Source organism: Xiphias gladius, unplaced genomic scaffold, assembly GCF_016859285.1.
Source record: "Xiphias gladius isolate SHS-SW01 ecotype Sanya breed wild unplaced genomic scaffold, ASM1685928v1 HiC_scaffold_133, whole genome shotgun sequence".
NCBI lineage: Eukaryota > Metazoa > Chordata > Actinopteri > Istiophoriformes > Xiphiidae > Xiphias > Xiphias gladius.
This window is the reverse complement of record NW_024401645.1, coordinates 12,855-37,800: the sequence shown is the minus strand read 5'-3', so window position 1 is coordinate 37,800 and position 24,946 is coordinate 12,855. Positions and strand designations below refer to the sequence as shown.

Here is a 24,946-nt window from a genome sequence, read left to right as displayed (position 1 = left end):
ATCGGTATTACTTACGTTCGGTTACACGTACTGTTGCTTGTCTTGCTATCAGAGATTTTCTTATAATATGATGAAGAGATGCAGGAGCTTTTGAGTGTGGGCAAACCTCAAAGGTCCAACATGTAAGCAGCTCATGAACAGGAGTAAGACTGACTCACAGAATCAAAATGACCCACCTTGAAGAGGAAATTCTTGCGATGGTCAGGACCACTGTGATGAACCATGACAGAGTCTTGCTGCATTATCCGTCTCTTGTTGCACAACTTGATAAGAGCAGACACTGGGTGCTTCACTGTTCCAGATAAAAGGGCAGAATGAGATACACACAAGGCAAACAAACATCCATCAGAGCCAGGGAAAATCTGAAGGAGCTGAATTGACTGAATATTCATACATGTCATTCACATTCATTTTATCAAGACTAACAATCAGTCAGTCAGTGTTCAAATTGTAGGGGTGGGGCCTCAAGCTCAATAACATTTCAAGTCTGGGGGGTCTCTGGGGGGAGCAAATGTTAGTGCAGAGCTCTCAACTGGATCAGTCAGATAAACATTGTCAGATGCAACTCACCAGCAGTTTGTCATTAATACCATAAGTGAAAAACCATGTACCTGCTATTGCTAACTCATAAATGTATATAAATAAATCAATTCTAGACCAGCACATTCAGTTTATGGATACTCCATTACAATTACAAATCTCAGTTATAATTCGAGTAGGTTTACATCAATATAGAAACAACTGTGAAGGACATTTAGCCCCTTTAACAAATAGTGCCTGAAGTTTAAGGGTTCTAAAGTACAGTCGCAAGAAAAAGTAACTAAACCCTTTGGAATTAACTGAATTTATCAATAGTATTGTCTTTGAATATGGTCAGATCTTCATTTAAATTGCAATTATGAACAAACACCATCTATTTTAACTAATTACACATAAATCATTGTGTTGTTCTTGTCCGTATTGAATACATCATTCAAACATTCACAGTGTAGCTTAGCAAAAGTATGTGAACCTCTCGGCTAATGACAACAACAAAAGCTAAGTGGAGTCAGGAGTTGGCAAAGCTGGAGTCTAATCACTTCAACCAGATTGGAGGTGTGTGTTAGAGCTACTTTGACTTCTAAAACAAACACTCAAACATTTTGAGTTTGCTGTTCACAAGAAGCATCCGCTGATGGCAAAAAAGATCTCAGAAGACTTAGGATCAAGAATTGTGCAAACCGACATGAAAACATCATCCCTACGGTGAAGTACAGTAGAGGCAGCAGCATGATTGATAAACTAACACTGGCGCTGACTACTCATCACAGTTGTTCATCGAAAATGTCCTGGCAGTAGCGGAACGAGGATAAAGGTTACAGCTGCAGAATTCTCACAGGACAATATTCAGGATTATCTTCACTCTACATGCTGTGAGCGTGTCTGCTGTGTATCTGTTACCCATCAGATCCTTGGTTACCACCAGTCCTCCTGTCTGCTTCTGTGGCTTCTCTCCTTCAGCAACTAGTCCTGGAATACAAAAAAAAAAACATCATCATCATCATCACCATTAGCATTAGTACCATTATTCTCATCATCAATATAACACCATCTCCCTAAAGAGTAATATGTTTCATGTTCTTGCAGCCTCACAGCAGTGAGGGGAAATTACTTCACCTTGGGACACTGTATTGGCAGAAACCTGTATTCTGACAGTAAATGAAGTGTCTTCTTATTGGCTGGTGGGTAGAGATTTTAAGGCGGTTCTGATTGTAATCAGGCCAAGTCTCTTTAAATTTGAATTATCCACCATTTAAGAAGATGAAGCTATAGCATTTCTATTTCAAAGGATGAGAGGTTCTCCAAGAGCTCATTTCCACAGCTAGCACTCAGGATGCTTACTTCTGCTTTTCTTTCCCAACAGGTACTGAGGCAAGTACTGATGAAGTACTGGGGTCAGGCCTGGACGAGCTGTAAAATATGGTCAGATCTTCATCTAAGTTACAATTATGAACAAATAAAATCCATTTGAACTAATAACACACAAATCACTGTATTGCTCTTGTCCATACTAATTACATCAAATGCTCATAATGCAGGTTGGAAGAAGCCCTGAGCTAATATCAACAAAAACTTTTTCGGAGTCAGGGGTTAGCAAACCCGGAGTCCAATCAGGATACTGTTGATAAAGCTGCTGCTCTCCAAAAAAACATCACTGTGTGCCTGAAGTTTGCCAAAGACTCTTCATAACGCTACCGGGAAAATGTTCCGTGGACTGATTAAACTAGGGTTGAATTGTTTGGGAAGAACACGCAGCACTACGTATGGTGTAAAAAGGGCACTGCAACACAACCAACATGAAACATCATCCCAGCTGTGGAGGGAGCGTAATAATTTGGGGCTGCGTTGCTGCCTCGGGACCTGGACAGGAAAATACCCCATGTTTATCCAAGTATCTCACAAGGTAATGTCAAGGTGAGGCATTCTGTGGAAGGAGAACTGTTTTGAAAACACTTGAGCAGGATTGTTTTGACAAAAACTGACTATTTTTGTGACCTTGAGCAAATCAGAGCATATGCCGTCCCTGTAGAAATCAATTTCCTCGTAGCAATTGTTGGTAGAAAATGCATCCGTGATCATTTGGATCTGTCACAACCAACAATTTTGTCGTAAAATGTGATGTAATAAATCAATCTTTATAATCAATCTTACAGCGGAGATTCATTTACATGCCCTCTACTCAGCGTGAAGTAATGGAAGAACAAGCTGCATTCGTGCAAACAGTTAATAGCTTAATGTATTTACTTATAATATCTGAGAGATATATTCATGTTATGTCACCAGGACTGGGTGACTCAGAGAAATAAATATTTTTTCCACCCATAAGGGCATATAAGACAATATGAGGTGGAGTTTAGAGGGTGACCTGGACAGCAGAAGGGAAGATCCCATTTTCTCCATCGGGGTGTCGTCGCTACACCAACATCACTGCTGCACGTACAAATTTGCACAATATACTGTATCTAAGAAATGCTGCACTAGGCCATGTAAAAAGATGTGATTAGGAAAACTACGACAGGACATCTAATTTCTTGCAGCTGAGACTGTGGTTAAACACACTCTCTCCCAGGAGTAATCCTCCTCTAGCTGAAAGGTCAGTGTACAGTTACAAGAATGACTACTACTTAACCCTAACAATAGAAAGATTCATGAATGAATCTGAAGTATGACTGTCAGAGTGCAGTGTTTTTTGTCTTTGTCTGTTGGCAGGTACTCTGATTCCTCGTATTTATCAGATCCTGGACCTATATTTATTAAGTGTCTCAGTCACATTTGAAGCTACAGAGTTGAGAATTATAGCAGTAACAAAACTGGATTAAAAGAATGAGAAAAGAAGGAACAGCAGAGTTAAACATGGAACAAAAAAACCCTTTCACATATACAGCACATCATCATTATCAGTGTTACCTTTAGCTTCGTCTGCTGTTTTGTCAACGGGAACCCATTCTCCATAGGCACCCAATGCCTCGCCCTCCTGGACAGTATAACACATTACATTACTCCCGAATCAAATTGTTGTATTACAATATCATTAAATATATAGATTGTGTCAGTACCGTAGATCAGGGGTTCTCAACCATATAGGATGTGGGGACGAGCACACTAGCAAAGAGTGGTCTTGTGGACTGGTTGGGGGTTGAGTCGACTTTGAAAGATCCTCTTTAGACATGCTTTTCTCCAGCGCCACCAGCAAGTCAAAGTTTTCACTAATCCTGTGAAATATCTAAACATCAACAAGATGAATTGGCATAAAATTTGGTGCAGACATTCACATTTTCCCAGACAATACATCCTAAAGACTGTGGCGATCCCCTAACTGCTCCACTAGCGCCACCGTGAGGTTGAATTATCTCAACAACTATTGGGTGGACCGCCATGAAATTTGAATTTGTCCAATACTTTGCTTTTCGACCAAATACTTGCAAAACTATTGGCATTCCCATCAGTCACGTCTATACATTATGTTTAGTGCTACTTAGCAAATTATTTCATGCTACTATTTTTAATTCATTCATTCATTCATTTATATCACGCATTACTTTACCTGTACATGGTTCTAATCAATCGTAAGCCACAGCTTAGCCAGATCCATTCCATCTGAGCCACAGATAATGACCAGCTTATCCAACTTTATACCGGCTGTTGGCTTTATATCAGTCCTGCTCAGCCAGTATCAACTCACTTCATCACTCAGCTCAGACCAAAAGGAGAGTTGTTTTTCCTTCAATTTGCTTGTTCTACTGAGTAAATAAATTAGTAGTTATTTTGCCTTTGGTTACCTCTAGTGACCACTTTTGTTACTGCACAGTAAATACCTTCCTCAATTCTAAATCAGGACATAGGTGAGTTAATTGTGGACGGCGTTGTTCAACTTTTTCCACTGTGAAGTACCTGGCAGACTTTAAATCTCAACTTTTAAACAATGTTACAAGATTCAAATTTCATGTACATCTATTCTGACCTTCTTACAATGTTGGGATCCTGAAGACACAGGAAACTCCTTGGCCATGCCTGCATCACTACGCACTGCTGGATAAACTTTCTTGTTCTGGAAGGAAAAAAAAGGAAAGAGTGTTAATCATTTTCGTTTTTTTTCTAACCTGTCGCTTAAGTACTTAATATTTACATTTAAATAAAGTATTTCCCCACAAAGCAGGTTTTATGATTAAAGCATTCCCATGCTATTTGATTCATATTTCTACTGTATTTCACATTGCAAATGGTTCTCTTAAAATGTGACGCAGCAATGACACATCAGTGTGCGTCATGGCGCATCATGAGTAGATAGAGGAAAGCTGGATCTCCACTGCAAAAATGCAGCAGGTATAAGCTCTGGTTAAAGTGACCCGGCACTTTTTTCCAGTTTTCTTAAAATATGTGTCCTCTGAAGGGTTATTTTTATATGTTTTTATATATTATCTTACTATGAGACTAAAAGAAAGCAGCTTATGGTGCTTATTAAACTCAGGTGCTGGTACTAAACAGAGGTGTTATTGTGCAAAGAAGGCATCCAAAGATATATGGTTGTCTATATGTGAAAAACAACCCCTTATATGGCACATGATCTCAGGAAGATTAACTCCATTATTACTACACCTACTGTCCCTGTACCTAACACCTAACACGGCCATGTCTGCCGTCAATCCACAACATCAATGGTTCACATGTATCGATCTGGCCAATGCCTTTTTCTGTTTACCATTAGCAGAGGACCTCAGAGATATTTTCTCTTTCACATACAAAGGCAGAAAGTTGCGCTACACTAGACTACCACAAGGGTTTGTTTTATCACCAGGCATCTTCAATCAGGTACTCAGATGACAATTGAATAATCTCATTCTACCACAAGGTGTAGTTCGGATCCAGTATGTTGATGATTTGTCGCTCGCCGCTCCCACTGCTGATCTTTGTTTGAAAAGTACCAAACAATTACTAGGTCACCTACACCACATGGGTTTCAAGGTTGCGCATCTCGTCAGTCTGTCACCTTTTTAGGTCGTGTCATCTCCGCCTCAGGAACTTAAGTCTCAGGTACACATCGCTCTGCGATTCTCCAACAACCTAAACCTGTCACGGTCAAACGCACAGCATAGTTGCATACGTCAACTCAGCCACATTTACAATGATCTCACTGCATAAAGTCCTCTCCAGCTGGTTGGTCAGCTCCATCTCAGCTAGATGTCGTTGGTTGAGGAGAACCAGGTCTCTGGTGACGTCATGCTGGGCCAGGTCAGCCAGGTGAAGGCCGACATCTTGAAGTTCCTGTAGGCTTCGTAGCTTCGGAGAACACAGGCACAACATACAGCCGAGAGAATCCATCCACAACATCTGACCTGCAGATAAAATGAATACAGATTAACATATGGACGGAATTGCATTGCAGTTATTATTTCAGCAGTTCCTGACCCTGTTTTTGGTTGCCCACTGCCCTGCTCATTTTCCCCTTTTCTCTGCTCCTACTTACTTGCTCTCTCCTCTTAGAACCTGGTGGGAATAAGGCCCCAATGTGCTCTCTTGCATCATATTGATCCTCCACCCAAGTTCACGTTGTTTATCTTGGTCCTGCATAAAGTCATTTTTGGTCTCCCAGATATCAGCACAACAAGGATGTCCAAACCGAGGTTGTCCATCACCATGACAATACTGTGGTGATTGCAGACTGAGAAAGAGATGAACCTCAGTGTGACCCTGGGCGACGATTGGCCACAGAGTCAGTCCAATGACCCTGTGGTTGCTGATCTCAGACAAGGCTCTACACTGGTCTGGCCCAAAAATGGTGGAATGAGTTCCTCACTGAAGTAAGGAAGCACAGACACTGCAGATTTTTCCCATGGGCTAAAAACCACCCTTTCAGACTACACCTCAATGCCCCATACTAGCACTTTCTGATCTTTTATTTCTTAAAAAAAAGAAAGTTTCTCAAAAAATACAACTAGAAGAAGAGTAGGTTGATTTGAATGGTTGTGGGGGTTGGTGTGATTATAAAATGTATTGAAGTGCCGTTTTACCTCTTAGTTTGAGCGTGGAGTGTTTGTCTTTGTAGTTCTTCAAGGCAAATTGACTGTTGATGAATTTCCTGATGCTCTCAATTTTAAAAGTCACCTGGAGGACAGAGAAAGAGGTTGCACAATACTGCTTTAATGTTTACTACTGCTCACTGCAACAGTACTATTCTACTAAACTTCATAATTCTCTATTTGGCTTCAAGTTATAATCCTTAAGATTTTCATGAAATCAAACCCTGGTTTTATTACTATTTATAACCCAAATTTCTTTAGCAACAACCACTCTATGTATTTACATTCAGAAATGACTTTTTTATATAGTAGGAAAGGAAATGTCAAGGGATTCATGAAACAGTGCATGTACTGTATATAATCCAGGGTTACTGTTTTTAATTTGAGCTCAGTGATATCGGTGATGTTAGCTGTTCACTCTCTCACAGCTGTATCTGAGTAGTACTAATTTACTGCTGCTACAAGCCCAACATTGCCTACTGCTGCTAGTGTGCATTACTAGCATTCAGCTGGCAAAACACAGAGTGGCTCCCATTGTGAAGCAGTCACAGGAAACACAGTGTGTTTGTCACAGAGGTAAGTGCTGGCAACTGCTGAGCTGTTAGATGAAGAACTGCATGCAACGGTGTCCTGCCGTAGTGTGGAAACCTGCTCATGCCACGTGTGTTGTGAAATGAGACGGCGGTTCCTGAAGGCTTGATGGAAAAATGAATTTGTGGATTAAAACCAGAGGTTTTCAGACTGTGAGGCAGGCTTCCCCAGGAGGTGGTGGAAGGAGTTGAAGGGGGGTGGGGAGGGAGAGACGGGAGGCTACGATACTGTGTGAGGTAAAAGCAACAGGTTCTAAAAACAACAGGAAGTCCCTTACTGTACTGATTTGGCCCGGTTACAAACAGAGTCAGGAGTCGCAGCACCAGTCATGGCCACAACCACAGCACATGGAGGCCATCTGAGGGATTTGAAGCAGCAAAATAAAGCGATGTTTGATACCAAGAGCATTGCAGCCTGAAACTACAGAAGCTAAACTGAAATGCTGGAAATATCATCAAAAAACTCAAGCTGGGTTTACTTGTATTTGTCTATTTGTTAACCTGAATAAGCTGAAACCGATTCCGAGCCTGTTCGCACTCTCTACTTTGGATCCTATTTTAATGGCGCAATGACCAGTGCAAAAATATTTAGGTCTGGGATGCACGGCATGACATGAAAATACATACAGTGCAGTTTTCTACTTTTAGTTGATACAATGACTGTAAAAATAAATAATATAAACAATAATAATTTCAGCCACCTTTCTGCTGCATCTTACATTAAACATGGTCCAAACATATCGTACTTGATGTCACAGAACGCCACTTTTGCTACAACAGGAGTCAATGATGCACATAATTTATGAGCCCTGGTAATCTGACATCTCCTCCGTGAACAGGCAGAACAAATACTTATAACTGACCAGTCTGATGTGTGTAGGATGAATCAAGCTGGGCAATCCTGCATAATGGCACTGCGCTGCACTAATGGCAAATCGGAGGCTGCAGACTTATCAGACAAATCTGTCCCGTTTTCAAAGAGGGTGGAACCATTTGCTCTGGTATTTAGTTTGCTCTTGTTGCCTACACAGGAGCACTTGCTTGGTCACATACATGCGTGCATATTTTCTGCATTTAAAGACATACTAAGCAAATTGAACCTCTAAGTTTAGACAAATACCTTCTTCACATAGGTGTCCTAGTAAGGTCAGGGTTGCTTAAGCATTGGGCAACCCCAGGATTAATAGCTGTTCTGTTCTTTCCAGTCTATAGCTGTTCTGTTCTTTCCAGTTGTTACTGTACTCTCCTGTGTTCCTCTCTGCTGATATATTTTAATGTACTTTGCTACGTTTCTCACACCTCTGTGACTAAATTTATGACTCTTGGCTCTGTGACTGTATTTTACCTGTGGGTGTACAATGGTGAAGTATTGGTCCAATGTAGCATCTCTGGCATGAAGACCTGGAACAAACTTTTATATGTTCACCCCTGTCTGCCTTATCTTCAGCTGAAAGAAAGTCAGGGTCAGAGACCAGAAATTGAGAAAGACCGATCGGCGGAAGTAACACAAGGTATCAGGATTCCACTGCAGTTTGTGCCGATGCCAGTGATTTTAATAAAAAAGTAAGTCCAACACTTTCACTAAACTAAAAAAAGCACACAGACACGTGGAGCCTTACATCTTCATCAAAGACGATGTGAAAGGAAAAGCATTGCAGAAAGCCTTCGCTTCCATCCACAGCTTGTGCGGGTAACATGGACTGAAGGTGCACTGCTGGCTACCTGGGAAGTAAATCAAACACACCCATTCCATCACTGTGGGATAAGCTACTTTTATTATATATATACACATAGTTAACTAACTCAGAATGTCGACAGGCGTTTCAGTTGTGCTACGATTCGGCTACGCATCAGCAGACTCATTTCTAATAGTTAGTTGTTTAGAGTTGTTTTGCATTGGAACATTTTTCTTGCGCAAGCATAAGTACAGATTTGCGGCTCACTGAGATGTTCTAACAGATGATTTTTGGCTGTATTTCAATCAGTTGAATTACTGTACTACACCACACAGTCTTTTGTCTGAATTTCTTGAATAATGTATGTTAATTAGCCCTTGTTCAAAGGAACGTGCTAGGCTAACGTGGTTAGCCCAGCTTAGCATAAAGACTGGGAGCAGGGAGAGACAGCGAGCCTAGCTCAAACCAAAGCTACAAGATACACATACCAGCACCTCTTTGTGGTTTTAGCTTAATTTACATGCTGGAACTGTTTTCTCAACTGTTTATCTGCCTGCAAAGTTCTTCTGTGCAGCATCTCTACAGCCCAGGTTGCTAGACAAGGTCAGTGAGCACAGGTTCTCAGATTCACAAATTCAAAGTATAATAGAGTAAACCTTTTTCTGTGAGAACAACAGCTCTGATCAGGTCCCAGCCAGTGACACACACCTGTCCCTCATTCTTCTGAAAAAAATAACTCCTGGGGAAAAATCACACAAAGCACAAGTGGGCAGGGAATCAGAAACACACATAATATATACAGAAAATATAGAGACAGACCATGGACATACAGCCACAGATACACACCCCTCTATGACTGGAGGGGTCCTGGACTGTATTCTTGCAAGCTTGGTTAGTCTGTTTGACCAGAAGCACAACATGCTCCTTCTTCCCTGTCCGCTCATCCTCCTCCAATTTGTTTAGAACCACCATGGTCACTTTGCTATCAAAAAACTCTCTGGCAACCGCCTCCACGATTCCTGCAGCAAGACGGAAAAATGGGGGGAAAGGAATGAAAAGGAGTTATGGACACTGGATGGGAGGCAGTGAGAGATCATGGTGCGGTCAGTCATTCAATTCAAGGCCCTCTGAGGGAGTCACTGGGACAGCAGCTCTACATCAAGAGGCTTTTCTAGTGTGTTTCTGTGGGGGAGTGTCAGTACAGGTCCATGAACACGCTATTTATTGCGGTTAACATTACTGTTTGTCAGCCCTAAATATCTTGTTAAGCTCTGAATATAGCACAGTTAATAGCAAGCCCATGTGTTGTGTTTACGTCCGGTGAAGAGACATTTTTTTCTCACCAATGCTCATCAGGCTTTCTAATGTCAATGCCAGCAGCTACCAGCAGTGTTCTGCTTTTGATCAGATAGGATGGCAGCTGCTAAAACAGCTTAATAGACCTAGACCTCGGAGTCATGCCTAATTTGTCAAACTGAGGATGGGCCGCAGAATTCAGCTAAAAAAATCTGTCAAAAAATACAGTGAAGCTCCTCTTTAAGAAATACCCTCAGGCACGGTGCCCTGATTGTCGTGAAAAATATTAAGTTAACTGCTCCAACTGAAACAACTTCCAAGTTGACTGAAAATGAGAATGGCGGGATGGATACATCACTTGCCACAGATTGGTTGGGAAAAACCTTCTCCCCCTCCCAAACATGGCTAGCATTAACACATACAATCTGATTCTCAGGATGATCGATATAAAAGCAGGCCATGCTTCAAACAAAGAGCTTCTGCCTTGTTTCAAACAGCATTTGAAACCCCTCCCACCCACTCGGTGTGGTTGTTTCTACCAGGCACAATATGGTGCAGGCCCTTCCTGTCAGAATAGTAGTGAAGCAGCATCCTCCCATCATGTGTCATCTCCACTCGGAAAGACGGCGTATTCATCTCCAAAAAAAAAAATGGAAAAAACTCTCAGGATAGTTCCCACTACAAGGTGCAGTTCACGGAATTCCTGTTTCCTGTTTTTAAGTATAACACACAGCAGTGCTGACCCAACAGTATTTATTAAAGGTGTCTAAAAGTGGATTGTATACATGGATACATGGGGGCCTGATGGGTGATCAATGCGTCCTTTGTGTATTTTTTAAGCCACTTTTGCAGGTTAATCGAAACTGTGAAGTGCTGCTGTTGGGTGAAAACAGTCCTTTGTTTATGCTGGAGATAAAGAGAAGATGTCAAACTTCTTTCCCAAGCTTTAATTTCAGAGCATTTCCACACTGGCCCTCATCCCCGCAAATATTATACAAAATACACAAAATATTATAGAAAAACTCTCAAGGAGGCAACCTGCGGGCTACATTATGCACTGTGCAGCTGTATTAGGTAGGAAAAAATAAAAAAACGTGTGATAAGTTTGAAGTACTCAAATTAAAAGATCAGGATAAAAAAAATAAGTTCATCCCTCCTCACAAAGCAAGTTTGAGTACAGATTCTTAAGAAAGGCTTTTCATATTTTCACAAAGTGAAAATGGATTGGAGAGAGGAGACAGAAGAATGGGAGAAAGGATGCAACAATGATTTAATATTTCAAGAAAGAGATGAAGGAGCAAAAGAGACAGAAACTGATGCAGAACCAGCCCAGTTATCCAATCAGCCAATCATGTGGCAGCAGGGCAGAGCATAAAATCCTGCAGATACAAGTCAGGAGCTTCAGTTAATGTTCACATCAAACGTCAGAATGGGGAGAAAATGTGATCCCAGTGACTTTGATGTTGGTTCCAGATGGGCTGGTTATATTATTTCTGAAACTGTTGATCTCCTGGGATTTTCACACACAACAGTCTCTAGAGTTTTGACTCAAAATCGTGCTGAAAAGAAAAACATCCAGTGAGCAGCAGTTCTGTGGACGGAAACGCCTTGTTGGTGAGAGAGGTCAGAGGAGAATGGCCAGACTGGTTGGAGCTGACGGAAATGCTACGGTAACTCAGATAACCAGTCTTTACAACTGTGGTGAGAAGAAAAGCATCTGAGAATGAGCAACACGTCCAACCTTGAGGTGGATGAGCTACAACAGCAGAAGACCACGTTGGGTTCCACTCCCGTCAGCCAAGAACAGAAATCTGAGGTTTCAGTGGACACAGACTCCCCAAAACTGGACAGTTGAAGACTGGAAAAATGTGGCCTGGTCTGATGAATCTGGATTTCTGCTGAAGCAGCAGGTGGTAGAGTCAGAATTGGGCATCAACAGCATGAATCCATGGACCCAACCTGCCTTGTGTCAACAGTCCAGGCTGATGGTGGTGGTGTAATGGTGTGGGGAATGTTTTCTTGGCCCCTAATACCAATCAATCATGGTTCGAATGCCACACCCTGTCTGAGTATTGTTGCTGACCATGTGAATCCCTTTATGGCCACAGTTTACCATCTTCTATTGGCTTCTTCCAGCAGGATAATGCTCCATGTCACAAAGCAAAAGTCATCTCAAGCTGGTTTCATGAACATGACAATGAGTTCAGTGAACTTCAGGAAGAAGAACTGAGGCTGTTTTGAGAGCAAAGGGAGGCCCAATCCAGTATCAGTGTGGTGTTCCTAATAAAGAGCTCAGTGAGTGTAGTTGAAAATATGAAAAAGTATTTGCCAAAGCCTGGTTGTCTTCTTTTAGGTATGAGGAGTCGCTGGCAATTAGTATACCAACAGGAACAATGACACACCCGAGCTTACCTGATAGGACAGAGCCAGGTAACTATGGAGAGCGTCCAGATTTCCAATGAATTCCATTAGATTTCCTCCCAGTGTCCTCAGCATGGTGTCGTAGCCCGCTTGCTTACAGAAAATAAAGAAATGTTCTCCGAAAAGCCGAAGAAATACGTCAGCAGGAACATCTGAAACATCAGAACACATTCAGAGGAACACTGTCACAGAACTTTATACATCTTTTAGTACATCCATGAAATCTGTCACTCATCATTTTGTAGTCTGGCCTCCCAGTGCACACGTGTTTGTCTAATTAAAGCACTGGCAGCAAACAGATATTTAATTACAGCCTACTCCCAAATGTATGTACAGGATAGATAATCAGACCCTTAGGAAGAGCTTAGGGTCCTGTTGACATGCGCTGAATAAACAATTATTGTTATGTATTATACTATACATCTGTGCCCAGGGGCCCCGTGTTTCACAATCTATCCATGTACCTGCCAAATGTAACCTATACATGCATAAATAAATAATCTTCTCGTACAAAGCTGTTTCCAGCCGCTATTGTGGGACCTATTCACCTGTCACAGATGTGTAGTGTACCATGTCACACAATGTTTCTTCAGACACTGACATTATAAAAAAGGAAAATAAATGAATAGGAAGCCTATGTATGAAATAATCGCTCACCTGGGAGTAAATTAGAGCAGAACCTGAAACTGCAGACACGTAGCAATCCTTTCTGCACAAACTGTTAAGCAACCGCTGCAGAGTTTAAGAAGTTACTGTTTTCCTCCAAGTCAGCACCACATACCATCGGCTGCCAGATCACTGCTACAACATATCGACGAGGCTTGCACATTTTGAGGCATTCTAGGCATCAAGGCTGGAAGAACAGCCCAGAGGTCTGAGTTAGCAGGTTAGCTTACAGCGTCACAAAAATGCATGGCCGAGTATGTGGCCAACACATTCTTCTTTTCAAGCTAAATATAAAACTGGTGACGCTTGCCTCCAAGGGAAGCTTGCAGCATGCATTTGCAGTATTGTTTGGTTAGTAGTTTTTTTGTTTTGTTTTGTTTTTTTCTATGCACCCTCCATGGTTTTAAAGCCATTATATAAACATCCACTGGGTGTAACCTGTTGGATTTCATCAGGGACATTGTTAACACCTGAGTTAGCACGTGCACACACACAGGTTCACACCTCAGACACCGACATGCTTTCATTTTCCACATTTATACCAGCTCTATATGTACCTATAAATATAAGCTAACATAAAATTGTAAATGTATTTCATTACAACTTTAATAAACAATTTATTTCAGTTTCAGTTTCAACTTATTGTGCTGCACTGTAGTTTTTACCTGACATTTAATGGTCCTGAGCAGGACGCTCCACAACCAGCCCGACTGTAATCACACTGTGTATGTATGTGACCATCTAAGTGCCTCAGTGCTGCCAAAATTTCCCTTTGACCAGTTCTTTTGTTTACCACAACACGTCTCAAACTGCACAAGATATCTCATGTGAAAATGTCATGTCTGATATGTGCAGAGAGCACAGCGATGAAAGGCGTCGGAGCGGGTGAAAATACAGGAGCTCCCGCCAGCACACAGAGGAATTAGAACTCTTACCCAGCAGTGAACAGGCCTCCTCCACCAGGCGTAGGGTGAGGATATCATCAGAAACCGTGTATGTCGTGAAGGTATCCTGGACCCCTGCTAGAGAGCTATGCACAAAGCATGACCTTTAGGACATTTCTACTTAAAGCTGTCACCAACATCACAATCATCGTCTTCACCTTGGCAGGCATTGCCGTCTAGTACGATATATATGTGTACGTGTGTCCAAACCTCAGTTTGTCCCAGGTCTCTTGGCCGAACCTGTCTATCACCAGAGACTGGAGGCAGCTGTTGATGAACCCGTACTGCAGAGATCACAAACACTTGATCCTGTCACCACCGTTCTAATTGGAGTCAGTGTCACAAACTGATCGGTTCACTGAGCGTGTGCCAGCACTGTCATCACAAAATACATGGACGGCCTTAACAAAATCAAATGATCAGGTCCTGTAGGAATTGAGATGTTATCAGAGATTATATTAATCATCTACACAACATTTACAATTGTCTACAAATTGCCAAACTTCTATACGATAAAATAAACTACAGAATATGTCAAATTTAATACAGCTACAACCAAAAAAAAGAAAACATTAATTAATAAAAAGTAAACTTTTTCTAATAAAACCCAAATTACACCCCCTCTCCTCAGTTCTTTGTGTTACAGTCCAATGATATATAAAATATTCTTGCTTTTAGTTTGTCTAACACACACTCGTTGCTGACATGGTGTGTGTTATGTGCTGCTGTGTGTATTTTTTATTACAGCATAAAACAAGTATTCAACAAGTTCACCCCTGTGCAATATCCCTAAGATGTTAAATGATTCAAAATTGTACAGTCCCACAATAGTTGTATTTGTTTTAAATTCCAAGTGTAGGATATTTGATCTTATGTATCATTAAAAACCAACAGGTCAGATAGACCACATGGAAAAAATGGGCCCCGAAGTAAAACCTCAGTGCAACAAATATGATTACACCTATGATTTCCAGTTAAGACTAACTTCCTGAACAAGGTTATAAAATAACCTGTGAGGATTTCTAATTACTCAACATTTTCCTGGTATTACCCAGTTGTGTTCTCTATTTTGTTGTATGCAAGGACAAAAATACGATTGCACCAATGAATTCTTTTACTCCTACCCAAACCTTAAACATTACAATCCATGACCTGGACGGGTAGCACAAGCCACAATTATTGGCAATACTACATCTTTGGAAGAATATACCAATGATGGTGGTTATTAGTGAACCCCATCAGGGTTTGTTAGACAAAGTCTTGAATCTGTCAAAATAGGAAGACGTACTCACCATGTCTGTATTTGGTGTCACCCTTCTGAAGTCTTCAACCACAGTGGTGCAAATGTAGAACAGACTTTACACTGCTCTCTGTCTCTCTCTCTCCAGCTCACATGTACACAGATGTCTCTAGAGAGCCAAACCCCCACCACCACCACCACCCCCCGTCTTAGCTTGCCTCTGTCTGAACCTGGTGAAACCACTTGTGCTGTTGCTCTGAGTCTCTATTAGTTTAGCTGCAGTTTAAAGTTGAGGGTGGGTTTAAACCAATGTTGTCAGGAACAAAACCATATGATCTCTTAAACCCCATCGCTTTATGTGTTGGCATCATCAAGTAATCTACCGGTAATGCACACTTGCATGTATATTATTGGCCGAGTCAGCATTGTAGCAAAATGACGTCACGTGACCTTTTGCACCTTTCCCTCTGATAGAGTTTCTCCTCCTACCTCCAACTTAATCTCATCCCTCCTCATTCAATTGTGTGTGTGTGTGTATCTATCTAGTAGGTATAGGTAGTGGTCTGACTAGGTGCAATATTCATTTCTATGACAAACATCCATACGTGCAATCAAAAGCTTTATATTTATACTGTGCACAGATCGGTTAAACCAGTGTGAATGGACTTGGATGCTCAGAAGCAGAGAGCAAATGATTTTTTTAGTTTTAGTGTCTTGTGACTGAATGGAAATGACATTGATAATTCAAATGTGTTTAGTTCTGAAAACAAGACCCCTTCTCTCCCTGACTACATTATCAATAACAGAGATGAAAAGGAGAAATGACAGGTCACGAGAAGACAAATCTTTCTGATGAAAGGCTTTTGTTAATTACACATACAGTTCACACGGATTCACTCTTTTTGACCAGATGGTAAATGAGAACACAAATCAAATCTAATACTTAGGAGTACTATTACACTTGAGTTGAGGCTCTTATTTGTCTCGGTGTAAAACTGTGGTGTTTCGATGGTTGAAGAGCAGCTGGACCGGCAGTGACGTCCATTCACTAACAGGGTTCCAATAATAGAGTGCGTAGGTCTGATGAGCCTTTTGTGAAGGCTGCTCTCATGTATCCTTGTTCAGACTGATAGAATTTGATCACTTATCCTTCAAGAGGATCTATAGTAAAGACCTTACCTTGGTTAGATTGACAAGATCTCTGCACTTGCCTTATACATGACAAAAAAGAGTCAGTAGTCATGTTTTATCCCCTTGGGATGTCACAATTTTGCCAAGAGGCAAAAGTCTAGATTCAAATGGTTTCTTTCAATAAACCCTTAGTATTTGCCATGACCCAAGAATTTTCTTTGTGAGTGACCATATGAATTTGAATGAAATATCAGTTCTACTGTGATCAGATGAAGATGACATTTTATTCATCCGCAGAGAAAACTAAAACAAATCAAGAAATAACAATCTGACCCTTTAAAGAAAAGCTAGTTTGAGTCTTTAAATACATTGAAAAAATCTAACACGGGAAACAAGGCTGTTACAGCTACAGTTAATGATTGTCTGCGGTGTTATCAAAAGCATGGAGATTTATTGTTTTGGTGTCATAATGTCATGATGAATGTTGTTTTTGAACTTATAGCATTTTGTTGCACACTTACATTATTGTATTTAAACCAGTACAAATACAAAGTTAAGATTCTTAGATTTAAAATGATTTATTGAGAAACAGGTGACACACAAAGAATACAACAGTAAAAACAGTGATGACATGTTGATTAGCAAATAGCATGATGATCATTTTGGATGACTGCAATTCAAACAAATCAAAATATAAAGATTACTTTACACAAAAAACAAAAATTCAAGTTTTCAGTAACTTTCCTCCTACGACTGATTGAACCGAGAAATGAAGAAAAAAAACGATGATCTCCACACAGGATCTCTGAATTCAGCAGGAGTGACCATCGGGTTTTTCATCACTTCTTACCAAGGCCTTCTCCCCTAGGTATAGTCGTTTTTAGACATTTCAAAGTGGAAAATGTGCTTATTATACCTTTAACCAATTCAATTCTCTAACTCCAAATTTTAACTAACTAAATTCTCATAGGAGGAGACAGGGCATATCTTGCTGCCCAATATATATGAACATGAGGACGAATATTTAAATATAAGTTGAGTTGGGTTCAGCGACATTTTACCATGAAGTAGGAAGTTCAGCAATTGGTTTCAAATAAAGGGCACTGAAGGTAGGAGTATATCTGCTAAATGAAGTGGTAATGGAGGGGTAAACGAAGGCAAGGATCATTACTTGATATTCTTATTCAGACCGATGATTAGCATGGCAGCTAAAAGACAAAAACGGGATACATGCCCATGCTGGTACTGCTTTACAAATCAAGTCTATGGTTTGAGATTTGAAGTTCTGTCACACTTACAAACCAGAGAGGCCCTTTGATTTTTTGAAATCCACTCTCCAAAGTTGTTCGCTGAATTGTCCCACAAAAAATATGATGATGAATATTTGAATGACAATACTAATGTCCCTTTTAATTGATTTTTCTCAGTGGCCAATTGATATCGACTCCATCAATATTGGCACACCATCTTTCACTAAACAAGCAGAATGACATTTACCACACACTGCGTCACTCCCACTTTCACTCAGTCAAAACTGTGGACTGATCTGTGTCACTCATGGCCACACAATGTTATTATTCTGGACTTTGACAGAACATGGTCTGTTCATGGACCAGTCTGTGGCCAGAGGTCAAACCTCTGCTTTACCAGCAGGATCTAGTGCAGAGAGACTTACAGGAGTTCCACAGTATCCCGGAGGTGATGGACAAACTTGAAGACCAGATTCTGGAAGAGACAGAACCTGGTGGCTTGTTCAAGGCTAAGGTGCACAACAAGACGTGTTCATGTTTGGAAGTTAGATAAGAAGTAGACTTTAGCAGCTCAGTGTGACTGTGGGCTTTGTGTTGACCTGTGTTGTTATGTGCTGTGTGTGGATGTTGTGATCAACTGCCAGATGAGTCAAAGGCAGTTTTCAATTTGTGAACAATAAAAGTTCTATTCTATTGGATCTTTTTACTACTAAAGCTGAAATGCCACTAATACTTCTGATACAAGTGCTTCTAATCCTACTGATACTACTGCTCATACCACCACCCTTTCATACTTTCTGCATTACTTTTATAGATCACCTTTGAATATTATTCTAATATTATTGATTTCTGAATATATTTTCTATTATTGCTGCTACTTTCAGCCAAATCTATGAGGCAAACTGTTGAAATGGAAACTCAACAGCAATTTCAAATGGGTTCAGCTACACAACCTCAGAAGTGCAAACATTTCAAGTGCTCATACAAGCTCAATGTCTTAATTCACTATTATTTGGTGCCAAAGTCTCCCCTTAACACACTGGTTCACAAACAGGGGATGAAGACCCACCAAGAGGTTACAAAAACATAAAGGGACAAACATGATAAACAGGAGAGGGAAAAAACACATTTGAGGGAAAACAGGAAAATAACGACATCTGAAATGATTTTACACAATTTTCAGTCATTGTATTAACATATGCAGCAGAGATAAACTGGTTGTGATGGAAAGGACTTTAGGAGCAGAACCTCCTAAAGTCCTTTCCTTTCATTATAAAGCCATTAAAAAAAGGCCTACAGCTTCAACTACTGCCACTACTGCTCCATTCCAAGTTTCTATTGATATTAATACTGCTGCCAGCTCTATAGTTACCTTTGCACTGATACCAGTCTTATTACCATTGTTACTGATACTAATATATCACAGCTACTACTTCTACTGCTACTACAAAGGCTGCCACTAGTATTGTTACTGGTGCCTGCAAGCATATCCATTAGATGGCTATATCACTGATGAGCAATGTGTGCCACTGAGGCAACTGAACCCAGGAATTACAGTGGGTGCCCACATCATTTTGGCCACTTAATGGACCTGTTTATGGTGGACCTGTTTAGACCACTAAACCATCTGTACTGTCATCTGTCTATACTCCTCTGCTGTGGTGAACTAATGTCTCAATAACAGAAGCAACGAGCTTCAGGAGGCTCTAACCCTCCCTAACCCTGAATCCACTGGAGAGGCTCCATCCAAAATACGTGTCTTGTTGTTCAGACTGCAATGTAAACAGGTCTACGCCTCAAATGTTATTTTATTCACATGTTCATATCTCATACTTGACATGAACCGGTGAAGAAATTGCTACGAGCATGGGATCTACAAGTTTCAGCCACAAAAGATCAGGAATGCAAAGTTTGGAAGTGGTCGTACAAGCTCCATAGCAGGTCCCCTGTGGAGTTTTTGATCACTGATGGAACTATGGACCAATGATTTGATGACTGGGTTCCTGCTTTGTTTGTGTCTTGTACTCGACTAGTATGCGCACAAAGATGCACACGCACGTACATGAGCGTATAAGTGACACGATGTACATTCCCGTCAACACTTTCACAGTATTCTACTGATGGACAACAACTGGTGACTATAAAACACCAAAAAACACAGAGGGGTTACTAAGACTGACCTGTTATGTAAACATGGATGTAAAAAAATGCAGTTTAAAAATATATCCATTTTTAATGATGAGGAAAATGTTTACAACACATTTGTTCTTTATTGATCCATGAAATGTGTTTTTGTGAGAGATACTAGATGTGGCATTATTTGTTTCTTTGCAAAAAAAACCCAGATAATATCTTTTAGATCATTAAAATGTCTTAACTACTGTCTACATTTTATTCTCCATATTTATCTTTATATCATTCACACTGGAGACTGTGATAATGACTGAGGTTGACGAGGCTTGGAGCTAATTGTTAAGCCTCTAATTCTGTTATATGACTCAGAATACTCCTAAAGCTACTGAAAACAGCTGTAAATGAAAGATTCATTTAGACCAGAACAAGCTGAGTGCAGACTGAGACATTTATAAATTACAGCTGTTAGCTCCTGACCTCTTATGGCTGAAACTGGTTAAACACTGTGTCAAATACAAATACAGTTTGGTTACAATCTGTTCAGTCATTATATTAACATATACAGTGTAGAAATGGAAAATTGCCAGTAGACCCTCCTAAACTTTTTTATTTTCATTTTTTTAATGGTTTTTCATTTTTTTGTTGACTCTACAAATAATGTACAAAGGAAGAAGAAAGATTTGGAGGCTCATCACATCTCTACCATATATGGTGATCTTTTTTTGGGAAGATTAGATTGTTTTGTTCAGTGTTGAGAATTTAGACAGATGAAAGTCAAGAGAAAAAGCAAAGTGTACATGTAGATGTGAAGGGTGTGGTGGAGTGGAGACTTCCCCAACAGCAAAAGCTACTGACCTATTTAAAGCACTAAACCATCTCAACTGTTGGCTCTGCTGTGGTGAACTAATGTCTCAATAACAGAAGCAAAGAGCTTCAGGAGGCTCTAACCCTCCCGAACCCTGAACCCTTTGGAGACGTAGAAAAGAAATGACACATTGTTAATGATGAGAATAAAAGCATAACATAAATAATCATTTCAAATGGATTAAAATGGAACGTTTCTGAATAAAGAGAAAAAGTGTTGTTACTCAGTAAGAGGAAGTGAGAGAAGGAAAAAGCTTTAGGAGGGTCTAACAAACTATCTAATACTGGTGAATAGATTCTGGACTTTTTTTTTAACCTGCTAATCAATTGATATACTGAGATGTAACAAATCAATTTAACATTATTAATAATAACTAATTGAAAGGATTTGAAGGGAACACTGGCAAAAGACCCTATTAAAGCCTTTTCCTACTTATACAGTCTTTTATTCAAATTATGTTCCATATATATGACGATGGAAGACTTACCAATGTTAATGGATATCCTAACATTATTATATGTCTCAGTATAATTAGAAGGGATTTTTGAAAAAAGATATTTAAAGTAAATGTAGAATTCAAATAAAAGAGAAAAATTATCATTACTCAGTAAGAGGAAGTGAGAGAAGGAAAAAGCTTTAGGAGGGTCTAACCCACCCTGACCCTAACCCTTTGGAAATGTTCCAACCAAATATCAGAAAACAGCAATAGTAATCTAAAACTGGTCTATAAATTCTTATTATTGTAAACTTCTCATCTGTTCCAAAACTGAGATGTAAGCAAATAAAATGGACTTTATAAATAATGGTTATGGAAGTATATTTTTTGGCCTGTCCTTGAGTGATTATAAAAAACCAGAACAGATCTAGAAATGGATTTGAGTGGAACATTTCTGAAGACCCTCTTAAAGCCTTTTCTTCTCTTAAGGTCTTTTATAAAAGATTTTTAAATAACTTTTATCTTTAAGAAAACATAGAGGGGAGATGTGTTGGAATACTTACCATTACTTGTGTGCATTTTTTAATATTCCTTATTTTCATACATGTTTTGAATACGTCTTTTATATTAAATGTAGAAAGAAGTTAAAGAGTTGGAAGAGCATATTACTTATGATTACTTAATTTATATGCTAATGCTTTTCGTTTTGGGGTTCTTTTTTTGCAGATGGGTTATCATTATTCAATAAAGGCCACAGGAGTAACAGAAGCAAAGAGCTTTAGGAGGATCAGCCCTCCCTGACCCTAAACCCTAAACCCTTTGACCAGATTGCATCCAAATGTGGTTGTTATTGTTCAGACCGTAGTTTAATAAGCTATCAATAAATCTGACTCATACTTTCTGGCTATGAGTTTCAAATTGTCATCATGAACAGGCTATTAGTTTTCTGGCAATAAGTTTCAACTGCCTTTACTATTACTGATAATGACTAATGGAAGAAAGATATTAATAATAATGAAAGAAGAATTTCAATATTGCCAAAAGGCCCTCTTGAAGCCTGTTCCTTCTTTTACACTCTGTTTTATATTTTAAAGGACGAGGCTTGTAATATTATATATTATTATTATTATTAATAACAAATCTCATGAAAAGAACAAAACCAACGATGCGTTAGTCCATTTCTCAATAGTTTTTTTCACTTCCTGACTCTGTCTGAGGTCCTCAGCCCCAAGCGCAGTGGTTACGACTCAAGATGTGAATCTCCAAAAACAGGAGCCACGAATATATAGGTTGTTTCTGAAAAAGGTTCAATGGAGCTCGGTGGCAAAGAGGAATAAGATACACTGTATTAGGCTTTGGACACACAGACAATACTTGTTAGTTGGATGGATTTAATGATTGTTATGCTCTTTTCATGGAACTTGTTGATATTGATAATAATGTATAAAATCGCCAGACTTATGCTTTGAGAGAGTTTTTTTTTTTAAATAAAGTGTGGAATGAAAAGTGAGTTAAAAGACTTACCATTGCTTATGTACAACGAATCCTAAGCCTTTTGTAGAATTTAAAAGACTTTTTAAATTCACTTTTAACAGAAGCAAAAAGCTTTAGGAGGGTCTAACCCACCCTAACCCTAACCCTTTGGAAATGTTCCAACCAAATATCAGAAAACAGCAATAGTAATCTAAAACTGGTCTATAAATTCTAAATTATTAAATTATTTTAAACTTCTCATCAGTTCCAAAACTGAGATGTAAACAAATAAAATGGACATTATAAATAATGGTTATGGAAGTATATTTTTTGGCCTGTCCTTGAGTGATTATAAAAAACCAGAACAGATCTAGAAATGGATTTGAGTGGAACATTTCTGAAGACCCTCTTAAAGCTTTTTCTTCTTTTACAATTCTTTGAAAAGATTTTCTAAAGCTTAAGGAACTGCACTTCTGAAACGTTTCCAATGGATTTTAAAATCATGACGGAGTAGCAGTTTTTTTTTTTTCCAATTTGAAGATTTTTCTTCCTTAATGAACTTAAAGAAATACAGTATAATAGAAAATTAAACCGACTGAAGACTTAGCATTACTCAGTAATTGTAACAGCAGCAAAGGGCTTGAGGATCGTCTAACCCTCCCTAATCCTAAACTTTGAGAAATGTTTCATCCAGATATGCTTCCTGTCGTTCAGAGAGAAATGTAATGATTCAAGAAGACACTAATTTAACCAGAAATTTAGCACCGGTTTATAACTTTTAAAACTATGCTTTTAAATTCAACTGCTCACTAGTTTTAATACTGAGGTATAAATGAATCAAATTGGCATTATAAACAACAACAATGGAAGAATAATTTCTGTCTCTTGTTCTTGAATCATTATAATAACCTAAACAATGCAAGAAAAAAGAATTTGAAGAGAACCTTTCCAAAAGTACAGTGTTTAAGCCCTTTACTTCTTCTATAGTTTTCAAATTTAATTCTTACTTACAGTATTATCTAAATCCTAACTTACATCCTAAACTTATCAATACCTCAGCTATTAAATTTTTTTTTTGGTTGTTTTTTAAAAAGGGAATGAAAAAATCTTATCAGTAGTCATCTATATACAAACTTACCATAACTTATCTATGACCTAGCCTTATCACTGCTTATCTATATCTAAATTAATCGTTATTTATCTATATTCTAAGCTTATCACAACTTATCTATATATTAAACTTAACGTATCTATATCCTAAACTTATCAAAACTTATCTATATCCTAAACTTATCAAAACTTATCTATATCCTAAACTTATCACAACTTATCTATATCCTAAACTTATCACAACTAATCTATATCCTAAACTTATCACAACTAATCTATATCCTAAACTTATCACAGCTTATCTATATCTTTTTCTACAGAATAGAGGATTTTTTGTTGCTCAGATTTTCAAAGGAGGAAAGGAAAGAGTTGAAAAGAAAGATTTAGAGACATATGTGTGGTGGGGGAATTCCCCATAAATATACTATACCTGATGGTCAGGAAGGCACAGCCCTTTACCTGTCTTACATCTCCCGACAGTATGGAGACTCCATCCACCATTCCCATACATCTACTATGACTTCTTCCCTAGTACCAGGTGGAACCCAAGCAGGTATGTGCACGAAAGGCTGGAGACCACTCACCAAAATCTCCACACTGATAGGTCCCTCGTGGAGTTCCCAGAGTCTCTCCTGCTCCTCGCTCTCCTCTGTCCTGTCCTCTCCTCTCCTCCTCCTCCTGCTGTCGGCCAGAGGTAGACGGCTGAGGGCTGGAGCTCCTCTCTGGATGGCCAAGGTTCAGCTTTTGCGGAAAAAGGAAAAAAGAGAAAACTACTTCAGTAAGAAGAGTGAGACAAGTCATATTAGTTGAGGGGGGTCCAGGAGGTCACTCTGCCAAGGGAAACACCAAGACTATCCACAAGTCTAGTCAGATTTTCTTGAAGGAAAAAAATCCATCCACATTATTTTTTGCTGTTGTTGAATGCTGTGATCTCAGAGTGTCTACTAGGATTCTTCAGTTAGTGATTTCTTCTATTTTTAAGACATTTCAGCAGAGTGTTGGGTTGGACCACTTACCGCCTGCTGGGCATCATCCTGCCCTCCACGCTGTGATCCAGGGGTGGATGGCTGGGGGCTGGAGCTCCTCTCTGTCTCAACAGGGTAAACCTGTGAGCCAGAGGTGGATGGCTGGGGGCTGGAGCTCCTCTCCGGCAGGGCA

At 39.5% G+C, this 24,946-nt stretch overlaps 1 pseudogene; it reads right to left on the bottom strand.

Moving 5' to 3' along the window:
• Positions 1-176: 176 nt before the first annotated feature.
• Positions 177-24,289, bottom strand: LOC120787270 (annotated as a pseudogene).
• Positions 24,290-24,946: the final 657 nt, after the last annotated feature.